Raw genomic sequence first — 12,280 nt, 5'->3', positions numbered from 1 at the left:
GGGTGGTTGGCTTACAGGGAATTAAAATCAACCAAGAGGGTGGATTTGCATCAAGGAGAAACATACCTCCCTGGTGTCTGGCACAAAATGTTTGTCCACTAGTGCTTTTACAGAGTGAGTGGTGACAGATAACATGTACCCCAAACCACTATGTTTTTGCCCCATTAGGCATTGGGAGCTTAATCCAGAATTCCAATGGGCAGCAGAGACTGCAGGAACTGTGGGATAGCTACCCACAGTGCACTGCTCCATAGGTCAATGCTAGCCACAGTAGTGAGGATACTCTGCCAACTTAATGCACATAATGTGGACAATTTTAAAAATTGACTTATATAAATTTGACCTAATTTCATAGTGTAGACATACCCTGAGACTTCAAACTCATACATAATACACAACTACACCAGACTAATCATTTGTGATGAGTTTATTTTAGCACATTTCAAATTTCTTAAACAGCTGTTATTTTACTTCTAAAGTCTACTTAGTGCTGGTTAAAAGACACATAGCAAAAGTTCAGAGCAAGTCTAGTTTCTTAATTGGATATATAGCAACAGACTAAAGTGTGTATCAATGTAGAAGCATGTGACAAGTGGGGCAACAAGACATTCTGAATGTAATCTTTTCTGCACAAATTTGTAGACTACTCTTCATCCAGAAGTCATGTCACCTATTGTGGCAAGCGTAGAACACAGCAAGTACTGCTGCCTCATCTGTCCTTTCAACACCCTTGCAAGCCCCTTAAATGGTCCTGGTGAGCTCTGAGTGCAGGCAGGACTGCGGAGGAAGGACTCCAGGCCAAACTGATAGTCTAAATGGGGTGGCAGAGAGACTGCTTCCCTCCAGCTTGACACACCCACTGCTGCAGGATTGACTCTGAACCCTCCATGGCTATACCCAAGCACCTCAGAAGCAGGGGCACTGTCTTCTGTGGGCAAAACTTAGGAGTTGCTGGAAACACAATCCGATGCCTTCACACTGCAAGGAGAGAGGCAAAAACTGTTATAGGATGAAGCATTGATCTCTAAAGCACAAGCTGTTTATTGACAGGAATAGATCAGACCTTAGATTTTCCATCACTCATCAGAGAGAGAGTTCAAGCTAAGGTTGTAATCATCATCTCTCCATTCCAGCAAAGGGATCAAAGCAGCATTTCACTGTTAAGTGCTGAAGCAATGCAAGTAAAGTGATACCCACCTTTCTGATTCCTCAACTGTCCCATTCAAACCAATCTTGCTCTCTAAAGAGAAGGAAAATGGACATTAATTAAGAGTTCTCCCATCAGTAGCACCTCAGCAAGAGTGGAAATGGTTTACAGCACTGGAACTCATTTGGCAGAATCTAATTTCATCAGTAGTTAGAAGTTCCCACCTGCATTTTGGAACCTGCACTGTAAAAATGCAAGTGCACCAGTCTCATGCATTTAACTGCTAGCAGATCTGTACAACTGGATCTTAGTTTTGCAAAGGAACCTTCCACCAAAGCACTGGACCTACAAGGCTCAACACCAGGGTATGTCCTTTATAAGAAGGTTCTCCTTACACACACCCCATAGAGGTTCTATGGGCCAAGCCATTGCCCCTGGTTGTATAATTCTTCCCTTAACAACCCATGGGCAAGTTAGGCTTCAAGTGGACATACTAATTACCCCCAAGGAGCAGGTAATGTGGAGTAAGAAGGTGCTATTTTCATGTAGTCACTTAAGACCACAAGAGCTCTTTAATGTCAGGATTCAGCTATAGCCAGATACATCAGATAGGAGCGAAAGACAAAGTTGTGTTCGTCACTGTGTATTCTGCTGAACTATGTTATCATCATTGTATCGGCTTAATAGCACTTTCATTCACTAGGGCGTTTAGTTTCAGGCTGTCATCCCTCTACTGTTACTTCTCCTACAAAGTGGGAGCATGAAAAGTTAGTGACAGACTAAGATGTGCTGGCTTTGAAGCAGCTCTTTGGTTCAGAGTTACCCTAAGGTAGAATGTGACTAAAATGGGCTTCTAGCTTTCTTTGACTGCAGTGATCAGACTGTATTACAGTCACCAGTAAAAGGGGCCCAAATCCTGCTCTCATTAGCTTTAATGGAAGCAAGACAGACACTGTCCTTCTAATGGTCAGCCATGGAAGTCAAGCTGTTTTCTAAGAATGATTCTGCATAAAGAATTAATTGAACATTTCTGCTGGTATGAGAGTCAGAAGAATTCTCCTGACATCCCCATTGCTGAACAGGAACTGCAGGACTAACACAAGGAAAAGTGTCATGGGAGCTAGCAGATATGGCCAAATATATGCAAAACAGTCACAGCACTAGGTTCAGTCACTCCTCACTAAACTGCACTGACAGCTCAATGGACCCTCAAGAGCTTCCAAAAATCTAAGCTACTCTGCTTTATCCTTACCTCTCAGGCAGGCAGAGGGCTGATTGCTTCACTGCATGTTTGACCAACTTTACTCTGCAACATAATAATTCAGTTTTTACAAACAGGTTCTGGCTGGTGGAATCAGATTCTTACTAGAGACAACTTGAAGTTCTGTACTGTTTCAGCATAAGAGTCCTCCTCATTCTCTTTCAGAGAGATTCCCATTGTTTACAACAAAATCATCATCAACAGTACACACACAGAAAGAGAGAGAGGAAGTCAGCATTTCACCAATATACTTTAGTCAGCAGTGGAATAGTTTTGTTTAGCTCCAGCAGGATTGAATAATCTCTCACTCTCAGTGGAGAGAATGAAAGTCACACTGCAGTACACAACCCTAATTCCAACCTGCCACTGAGACAGCTAGCATATAAAAACAAAATTAGGTCAAACCATATAGAAGATGGAGAATGCTCTTGGGTTGGGTGTGACTTTCTGGGAATCTCTCTGCTTTTTAGAATTGGTGAACTAGCAGTGAGGTTGATCAATTGTAAGAGTGGATGTTTCATAAAACTGATGTGGAAGAGGAATCTTACAATATTATTTTCATAATTACATATCAGATAAATGCAACAGCCAACTTACCATATCAAGTTGTCTGGTAATTCTATTCTCATGACTAAAGATGACCATTTACATTACAGACATCTATAAGCAGCAAAGCCTCAGCACTACATTCTTAGAAACATCTTCAGTCCACTATGGCTTTGGGTCTGTGCAGAGAGCTGTGTGGCTTTAGAATGTACATAACAGCCATACTGGGTCAGACCAAAGGTCCATCTAGCCCTAGGGTTCTCAAACTGGTGGTGGGGTCATGAGGTTATGAGTTGTCAGCCTCCACCCTCAAACCCTGCTTTGCCTCCAGTATTTATAATAATGTTAAAATATTTTAACATGCATTTTTAACTTATGGGCGGGAGAACAGAGGTTGCACTCAGGCTTGTGTGTGAAAGGGGTCACCAATTCAAAAAAGTTAGACAACTACTGATCTAGCCCAATATCCCGTTTTCCAACAGTGGCCAATGGCAGGTGCTTCAGAGGGAATGAACAGAACAGATAATCAAGTGATCCATCTGCGGTCACCCATTCCCAGCTTCTGGCAACTGTCCAGAGCTAACTCTAAAAAGCAGAGCAGCTCATAATGGCTGCAAACACTTCATTCAATGCACATATCTAGCATAGGATGTGCTTCCACTGGCAGCCAGAGAACCAGAGCAAAGACTCTGCTCCAAGTTCAAGTAAAGAATTACCTCAGCAAAGTGATCCTTTTTCCAGGAGTGCGCTCCAGCCCTAGAGGGGAAAAAAATAAATTCAAATGTTACATGTCATTGTTTGCTCCGCCTGCAGGCATACTACTAGTTTCAAAGCCTCAGAGTGAAGTTTTCAGAAACCTGGTTCTGTCCACTACTCTTATAATCTAAGTCATCACAGGCTTCAATTCTAGCCCCAAGCCAAGTGTCACTGTTTGTTCAGTTGTAAAGGAAAGCAAGGGAGAAGGGGACCTCTATCATACAGCTCCAGGGGAGGCATCCTAGATATGCAGTTAGTAGATTTTAATCTGGATTCCAAATGCTGTGAATCGACTCAGTCTGGTTTCACAGCTAGAATCTTCTCTGAACATTTACATTTTCCAGGTACTGGAGGAATAGCCTCGTACTTAATCTGACACCAATATCAATGTTGGTGAATTTGCACCTATATATTATGATTTTTGTAGACAAGGAGTTATCACTGTGGTCCAGTGGCTAGGGCCCAGGAGACCAAGGTTCTGCACAGATGTGTACTATGCAGTTTTAGTCATTTCATCCCATGAAACTCTGCTGCAAGAATTGCCATCACCATTTTGCAGAGTGACCCAAAGTGCTATAGTAGGAATTTAAGCTTTTTGAACGTTACTCCCATATTGCTTCTGTGGTATCATAGTGTTAAAGTGGGTGCAGGAGGCATATTCAAATCAGAAGAAAATTTAGGAGCATCTCAAGATGGGCAAGTTCCACCTTACAAGCCTATTAACTTTTTTGTGAGTGCTCTGTGTTGGCCCCTCTCATTTAAGTTAATGGGAGTCGTCCCCCACCCCGACTATAGTGGGAACAGTGCTGGGCTAAAACTGTTGTTTTTTTGAAAGCCCCAGTATTTTATAATTGGAACAAGGGCTTGCTCCTTAATTGTTTAGAGGCGCACCTATCACATCTCCGCATTCTTGAAAAAGTGTTAGTGTTTGACAGTAATACACGTCTGTATCTAGGCCCAGAGTTTAAAAACAAGTGAAGCCACTAAGCTTCATACAAGCACAACAATGAAAGGTTGGTTCCATCACACAATGCAGTTTCTTCTACAGGATTAAAACCCAGCTGGTTTTGCCACATATAACCCACAAAGGAACAGAGTAAGATACAAACCTCACTTGAAATGCTGTCCTGATCATCCATCATCTTCTAATATTAATGCTTATGGAGGGGAAAAGAAAGTTGTTTAAAGTGTATTATAACATGAATTAGTAACCCAAACTAGCTAGACTATAACCCGCTCAACTGGATTTCCTTGATCTACAGTGTGGAAGACTAGCAGAAGTGATCCAAGTGAAGTATGAACTAGTTTTTTTTAAAAGCTTGGTTAATTTAATCATTTAAGGGAGTGAACAGATCATTCCTTGGCCCATCCTAAGCAGTAGAGGTTTCAGACCCCATCATCTGAGGTGTTCATCCAGACATAAGTGTCATTTCAATTGGTAACCTCTAGAGCAAAAGGGACAAGTTAAAGTATTCTAACAGTTGAGATGCCACAATACGCTCCATGTATTCAGTACATTTTTAAAATCCCTTCCACTCCAAGCTTCTGGGCCTGTCTATGTTTAGAGGACACATTGCCTTTCCCATTTCTAACTTTGACAGAGCAAGAATGTAACCTCAGAGTAAATGGAACGGAAAGGAGTAATATCATGGACATTCATTTGGCAGAATCTAGTTTCATCACTGGTTACAACGTGTAGCTAGTAGGAGCATTGTTAACAGCTGATTGGTCTAAACAAAAATACATACTCACCCAAGTTTATTCAAGGCAGGGCCAGGACCTAACAAGCAGAAGTGAGAGCGTTAGTTTCTTTTTGACAGCTCTCCATGAGTAAAAAGGAAGCAATTCTGCATAAAGTAAAATAGTGTCTTCATGTCTGTATTACTTCATTTACAGGGTCTTTCAGTAATGAAGCAGTCCACATACTGATTTCAGGTCAGACATTTGTCAACATCATTATAAACCCTGTAGGAGACAGCTGCTATGTGAATTAGCCTACAACATTCCACGATTCCCTAGAATACAAGTCTTCAAAATCCACTGTAGCTGTTTATCCACAGGTCTCAAAACAAAGCATTAAGTCTCTGGTGAAGCACTACCTTGGATTATCCTTAAGTGAGCCCTGCAGGCTAGCAGTACCTGAAATCTTGTGGCAGAAAAGGGAAAAGGACAAGCCAGGAAACCTCACAGGAATTCTACATTAAGAACTTTAGTATGATTTCCACCACAATGCATGAGACATTAGATGTCAGCACCTGGACACCAGACTGTAGCAGGGCACCGAACTATTTATTACATTATGCCAAGTTAAAACCAAAGCAAAACTAGCATACTGATGACTTACCACTGCTAATAGCAGCACTCTGTACATCCAAGTCACCCCAGTCCTGGAATGAAGCAGAGTGTAAGGACAACTCAAACAACCAACCATGAAACAGGAAAATCCAAGCCAGATGCCTGAAATCAGATAGAGCTAATTACAGACCTCCATGATTGAGTCAGTCTGTTTGCATCTCATCATACAGGCTGCTTGTATGGACTGGGCAACAATCTGTTTTTAACTAAAATCTGTGTGGTGAGGATAGGCTGTGGTGGAGTATCAGATGAGAAACAGTCTTCTGTCAATGGGAGCTGTACATGTTTGCTACACTGGATAAGTTGTTAGTGTTGGGCCCTCTGCCAATTCTCCCCCTATTCCTCTACTATTTTAGGATGTAATGTGCAATAAGCAACCAACACAGATATTTCTATATGCTTTAACAGAGTCTCTGATTATAGCTAGAACCTCATTATTTTAGAGGCATACTCTAGACCCATCCCTTTCCCACCTCTAGTTACTCTAGTATTCCCATGAAGTTAAAAATACAGTACTTACAGGATATCCAAGCACCCTCTGGAAGCCTGAAACAGAAAGCTGGTATTAGCTGGAGCTCATAAGAAGCTTCTGTAGTATTTAATTATTATAGAACTGTATCAGTGTTTAGTCAATTTTATCCTCATTAGGATCAGAGACCTGATTCATCATCACCTACAGTACACAGACAGCCTGTTTTCCATTACATACGATGACATCCTCCTCTCTAACCTAGATGGGTACTTGCCTAAGAATCCTGCACCAATCCTATTAGACCCTCCAGGAGCTCTTTATTTTACTGTCCCCTTCCTGGGTACGTCTCTTCACTGATGAGGTAACTCAGGTGATCAGCAGTTGGGTCTGAGCACTCAGGTTGGCTTAGCCTGGGTGCAAGCAGCCAGACTGCAAAGCCATATCTGAGTTACTGGTGCTGTATCCACTTGTGTGTTGCTAGGACTTTTGGGTGCATATCCCATGGCTCTATGATTTGCTCACAGTGAGCTATCGGAGAACTTGTCTGTCCTGAGCACACAGGGTAGAAGTTATGGGAAGGCACTGGATGGTTATCAGCACTCAGCTGATTTAGCTGAGTCTTGATTGCAAAGCAAAGCGATAAGCAGCACTCAGGCATTAGCTGGCCTGTCCCAGGGCATACACTAGCTTGAGTGTAAAGTACCACCACTCAGGCCACAGGGTTGTATGTGAACAGTTAGGGTCTTAACTCAAGTGTGGCCCCTAAGTTAACTCTGCAGTGAAGACGACAAGTCTGGAGGCCTAGATCCCATTTGCTCACCACCCAAATAAAGATGGACAGGGCTCCCTCTGGAGCAAACCCTGACTAACTTAGCAGCTTCTTGCATCTGCTAGTGTCTTCCTCTGCTAGAGCCACCTCTTAGTCTTATGGACAAAGATTTAAAAAACCAGACAGTTCCCACAATTGGTCAATAGCATGTTAAACTTCTAATGCTATTACAGCAGGATAAAATAGTTAGGGCTTGAGAAAAAAAAAAAGTACTCTGCTTTGGCAAACTAACTAAACTTAGTTGTCAGATTAAAATACTGGTGTGGCCACTTGCCCTAAAGCTACACCTGCTGCAATTTAAAGGAGAGTTGCCTTAGGATTTCTGCTCCCCGTAGAGCAGGTTTAATACTATAAGAATATTAATTGTACACATTTGAAGAATCCTAGTGAAAATTGTCTAACAGGATCAGATGCTATTAGATCAACCTCACATACTACATTTCTTGTTTGTTGCATATACTTTTCCCTTCCTGGCTTCACTCCACTTTGAAAGCCCTAAGGTTTCCTACTGCCAACATTCAAAGCAGATTAAATAGATGGCTGCAGGACAGTGTGAAATATGTAGTATTTACACTAGAAAGTGTGTCCTCCAAAGTTACCTTTGTATGAAGTGTTCTGTGCTCTACTCTCCCTGCAAACAATATGGAACTGTGTTCAAGTTGGAATTTTTATCTCCATACATCGTGCAGGTGGTCATCCGAAGCCAATCTATTTAACACAGCCTGTAAAGAAGAGACAGTTATGGTACCCATGCCACTAGTTATTTATTATTTGTATTACTGGAGCATTTAGGAGCAATCATGGACAAAGACCAATTTCTGCAAGGCACTGTACAGACAGAACAAAGACTGTCTCTGCTCCAAAGAGCCAACAATGTAAGAATAAAAAAACAGATGTAAGACAGACCTGGGGTGTGAGGGGGGAAGACCTCAAAAACAATATGGTCATCAGGGTACCAGCATGTTAGACATTTAGGCTGGGTCTACACCTAAAACAGAGGTCAACATAACTACATGACTCAGGGCTGTGACATTAAGTAGACCAAACTCCCAGCACAGATGCTCTTTTGAGCATTTCTCTCTAATTCAGTTACTAGAGAAGACTAGCAAAAAAAAGAAATTTTGCTTGAAAGCCAGCCAGTCTTCAAAGCACTTTTGGCAGACAAAGGAAGAGCACATTTATGACCTGAGCTTTCTTTGTGAACTAGCTGCCAGAGTAAATCACAAGCAACTGGAGGATGCATCAGATAGGAGCAAGAGACAGTACAGAATGTTCTTCACAGACCATCTGCTGAATTATGTTATCTCCAGTGGAGGCTGTATATAAGAGAACGGTAGTTGAAAATACAAAGCAAGTCAAGTTATTTCCTAATTTACTTCTAAATTTGTCTGAGGTGCATGAAAGACTTGGGCAGCCCAAAAAGAAAAAAAGCCACTTCTTTAGAGTAGATTTCTTCCCTAGACACTATTTACTAGCCAAATATCAGCAGTTTTCGCCAGAGGATCAACCTGCTCAGGTCAGAATTAATGTCTTACCTTTCATCATCAGGATTCACCTTCCAGGCCTATATGAAGAGAAAAAGGAAAAAATTAGGAACCATTACCATTTTAGCATTTTGAACATGTACCAGGGAGGATCACATGATAGCCAGATACATCAGATAGGAGCGAAAGACAAAGCTTGTGTTCGTCACTGTGCATTCTGCTGAACTATGTTGTCATCACTGTATCGGCTTTGGTGAGACTGGTTCTAAGCTATTTTTCTAACATGGAGTTTGGTTTAGTTAGTGTGATCTACAAAAAAGGCGGGAGTGGCGCTGAATGAAAAGATGCTCTAGAAACAGCTACTCAACCACAGAAGACAATCCAAGAGACTGAGTAATAGTGAGAGTTAGAATTGTTCTGCTGTATTAAGCAGACACAGAACTCTAAACATGTTCCATAACCATCCTTGTCATTGCACTGCCTCAGCTCCATAAAGGAAGGGGAAACCCATTAACGGGCCATGGAGATGTTTTTCCAAGAGGAGTTATTCTGTTTCTTACCAGATAATCTTCTTTCTATGGGGCTTCCAACTTCCTCCATTAAATCCTGAGAAAAGAGAGGAGAGTTATGAAACAGGTTCAGACATCAATAGATGAAACTGTTCTCAACAGTGTTGTGCCTCAGTTTGAAATACAGGTGGTTGAGAGCTCTCATCATTCTCTTGTCAAGAGTAGCAAATAAGTGTCATCATTGTGGCACGAGGGGAAAGTCTGGTATTTAGCTGCTGGAAATATTTAGCTAGCGTACTGATCGGATTAAAAACAAGGCCTCTAGACAATAATTTACATTTATTTCTCTTTAAGTAACTTTGTCCCTCATTTATGATGCAAAAAATTAAACATGATTTTACCTTAGCAAGTAGCATCAGGTCTCGGTCTGCTAACAAAAGAAACAAAGAAACCAAATCAGGCATTGGTAAAACAAAGTCTGAGATCAAAGATAACAGGCACCGAATAAAGCCTCAGAATAGAGTTCTCAGAAATCACTTCTGTCCACTACTCTTATCTTTAAAGCATCATTGGCTGTTCAGTTTAATAGCAGTCTTTCACTGCAAAACCTTTTGTTATAGGCCTATCTGAAGTGATTGTCCTAGAAATCAGAATGTGAGCCTGTCCCAAAAAATCAAGCCATTGTTTAGCCCCTTCAGATGACCTCCAAGGATGCAAGAGTGTTATTAGTGGAGGGAAGGAGAACTACAACAGAATAGAATATCCCTTTAGACTGATTGAAGGGAGATATTATATGAAGTGAGGTTTTTTACCCACAAAAGCTTATGCCCAAATAAATCTGTTAGTCTTTAAGATGCCACCGGACTCCTTGTTGTTTTTGTGGATACACACTAAGACGGCTACCCCATGATATAGGGAAAGAATGATGTTCTTCACCTACGGCAGGGTGAGGATTGCCCATACAGCTATCAAAGAGGGCCAATTAAGAGCAACTTGCTATATAAACAGCTCCATGAATCTTCCAGTAGCAACACTGGCCCTGTACCTCCTGAGAAATCAGCAGGCACTCCAGATTTCTTTAAAACAGTCAAGCCAGACATAAGTGGATCTGTACTAGGCCAGAGAGTACTTGTCCCCCACAATTAAACCCTACAGTTAAAAAGCAGTACCTACCAGTTTTGTAGTTACCAGTGAGGGAAGAACTTGCTTGATGTATCATGGCTAAAAACAGAAGATGTATATGTTACATAATTTCCTCAGTTTCAGAAAATAGCCTACCTAGATAGTCTGAAAATTTGAGGTCAGGTTGACAAAAGGTGCAAGACTAATAGGACTCCAAAGCAATTATTCCAGAACAGCTACAGCACACACTGTACTACAAATTCACTTCAACCTGTTCTGGAAGCATTATTGTTAGGTCTCAGACTATTAAAAGGGCCAGTTAATGCCAATGAGAATTTTTTTGCAATAAAAAAATATAGCCAGCCCCCCTCCCCCCCGGACATTAATTATTACCCACCATTCCTTCTACAATAACAACTTTAGAGGCACCTAGTTACACTCAGGCAATCACTATTACAATTTGATTTTGCCTGCCTAAACGGGACTAGAACATACTACCTCCAAACTACTTATGCCATTGCCCAGTGATAAATATACCCCATGTCCAGCTCAGAGATGTTGGTATTCATCATACTCTCAGATGTCCCTACCAACATGGTTTTCATCATCTGCACGTACATGGAGGGCAAGTAGCACTGAGATATGACACTATCCCATTAAAAAAAGGAAATCTGGGGCCCGGTAACTATTACTAAGGAAAAGCCATGCTTGTACAAAGACCTGCTTGCTCTCCTACTACTGCACATAGCATTACACGAGGAGAGATTCAACACTTTTCACCACGTGTTCTCATACAATGGTCAGATATTCTTTCCAACTCACTCTAAGGGCATTTCCACCTACACCGATGCTACATCTTTCCAGTTCTATCTCCACCTTCACCATACGGGCTGGAAGAAAGACCAATCCCTCCTCAAGCTACTTCCTATTGAGAAGCTACCAATGGGCACCCAAGCTACGGCAAGCTCTATAGATCTATTATGAGCTTACATAGAACCCTACACATCATTATAAAATAGAGGAACAGAGCCACAACACTATTTTTGATCTATTCCTACAAGTTGCTGGTTGGTAGAGCTGAGGCCTAAACATTCTGTCAGAACAGCTTTAGGACAAGCAATGGGCTGCCTTTTAAGAGTCAGGGACTGTCACACACACACCACAGACTTGCTTTGGCCAGTCTACTAGCAGGCGTCTCTCTAAAGCAGGCGCTTTTCATGTGCAGCCACATACAATTTTTTAATGGAGGTGCAGACCCCTCGGGAAATCTTAGGCATCACCTGCGAAACATACGTTGAAAACCACTACACTAGAGTCACTTAATGCTCTGCTGAAGCCTCTCCCAGACCGGGGAGGCTAAGGGCAGAGCCCAACTTACCTGGCACTGCACCACGTGCAACCCCATAGCCTCTGATGCCCACGAAGTCGGCGCCCACCAAAGCCACCCCTACGCCAACTAGGAAAAGCTCAAGGGTACTACAGCCCCCAATATTCAAGGCTCAACGAAGCCACCGAGGAGCAGGAGCCCACACACGGCGACGGGTGGTGCGGGGGGGGGGGGAGGAAAATCCATCTCCATCCTCCTCAGCCCGCACCCATCGGCGGCAAAGCCCCGCCGGGAGAGGGCGCACACCGCCTCGGGACCGCGATGGGGTCGGCACTGACCAGCATGGAGCCGCCAGAGCGGCCTCAAGGCGCGCGACGCGATACTCACCCGGCCCCAGGCCACCGCGCTGCACTCACCGGCTCAGCAAAAGGGACGAGGGAGGCGGTGCCACCGGTATATATGTCCGCCTCGC

At 42.6% G+C, this 12,280-nt stretch overlaps 1 long non-coding RNA gene and 10 other non-coding genes across 13 annotated transcripts; all 11 read right to left on the bottom strand.

The window, feature by feature from the left end:
* Positions 1–412: 412 nt before the first annotated feature.
* Positions 413–12,276, bottom strand: LOC123376567. Of its 3 annotated transcripts, none has more exons than XR_006581831.1 (14): positions 12,196–12,276; positions 10,533–10,580; positions 9,761–9,789; positions 9,411–9,456; positions 8,902–8,930; positions 7,966–8,088; positions 6,586–6,611; positions 6,055–6,167; positions 5,463–5,490; positions 4,820–4,867; positions 3,671–3,710; positions 2,400–2,453; positions 1,198–1,240; positions 413–978 (listed from the first exon to the last, which is right to left on the bottom strand). It is a non-coding gene; the product is annotated as an uncharacterized LOC123376567 (long non-coding RNA). The 3 variants fall into 3 exon arrangements; XR_006581829.1 differs by having other exon boundaries at positions 6,055–6,097; XR_006581830.1 differs by having other exon boundaries at positions 6,055–6,097; positions 9,761–9,786; positions 12,196–12,232.
* LOC123376781 lies at positions 1,744–1,826 on the bottom strand. The gene has a single exon (XR_006581951.1). It is a non-coding gene; the product is annotated as a small nucleolar RNA snR60/Z15/Z230/Z193/J17 (small nucleolar RNA).
* LOC123376766 lies at positions 2,535–2,614 on the bottom strand. The gene has a single exon (XR_006581937.1). It is a non-coding gene; the product is annotated as a small nucleolar RNA SNORD79 (small nucleolar RNA).
* LOC123376788 lies at positions 3,786–3,854 on the bottom strand. Its single transcript, XR_006581958.1, has one exon. It is a non-coding gene; the product is annotated as a small nucleolar RNA SNORD75 (small nucleolar RNA).
* On the bottom strand, positions 5,323–5,398 carry LOC123376777. Its single transcript, XR_006581947.1, has one exon. It is a non-coding gene; the product is annotated as a small nucleolar RNA SNORD47 (small nucleolar RNA).
* LOC123376786 lies at positions 5,609–5,672 on the bottom strand. The gene has a single exon (XR_006581956.1). It is a non-coding gene; the product is annotated as a small nucleolar RNA SNORD78 (small nucleolar RNA).
* Positions 6,172–6,236, bottom strand: LOC123376780. The gene has a single exon (XR_006581950.1). It is a non-coding gene; the product is annotated as a small nucleolar RNA SNORD44 (small nucleolar RNA).
* On the bottom strand, positions 9,015–9,098 carry LOC123376782. The gene has a single exon (XR_006581952.1). It is a non-coding gene; the product is annotated as a small nucleolar RNA snR60/Z15/Z230/Z193/J17 (small nucleolar RNA).
* On the bottom strand, positions 9,527–9,608 carry LOC123376764. Its single transcript, XR_006581935.1, has one exon. It is a non-coding gene; the product is annotated as a small nucleolar RNA SNORD24 (small nucleolar RNA).
* On the bottom strand, positions 9,868–9,934 carry LOC123376787. The gene has a single exon (XR_006581957.1). It is a non-coding gene; the product is annotated as a small nucleolar RNA SNORD75 (small nucleolar RNA).
* On the bottom strand, positions 11,023–11,100 carry LOC123376778. The gene has a single exon (XR_006581948.1). It is a non-coding gene; the product is annotated as a small nucleolar RNA SNORD74 (small nucleolar RNA).
* Positions 12,277–12,280: the final 4 nt, after the last annotated feature.

The sequence above is a fragment of the Mauremys mutica genome, chromosome 8 (assembly GCF_020497125.1).
Source record: "Mauremys mutica isolate MM-2020 ecotype Southern chromosome 8, ASM2049712v1, whole genome shotgun sequence".
NCBI classification, from domain to species: Eukaryota; Metazoa; Chordata; order Testudines; family Geoemydidae; genus Mauremys; species Mauremys mutica.
This window is presented reverse-complemented; position numbering and strand designations above follow the sequence as displayed.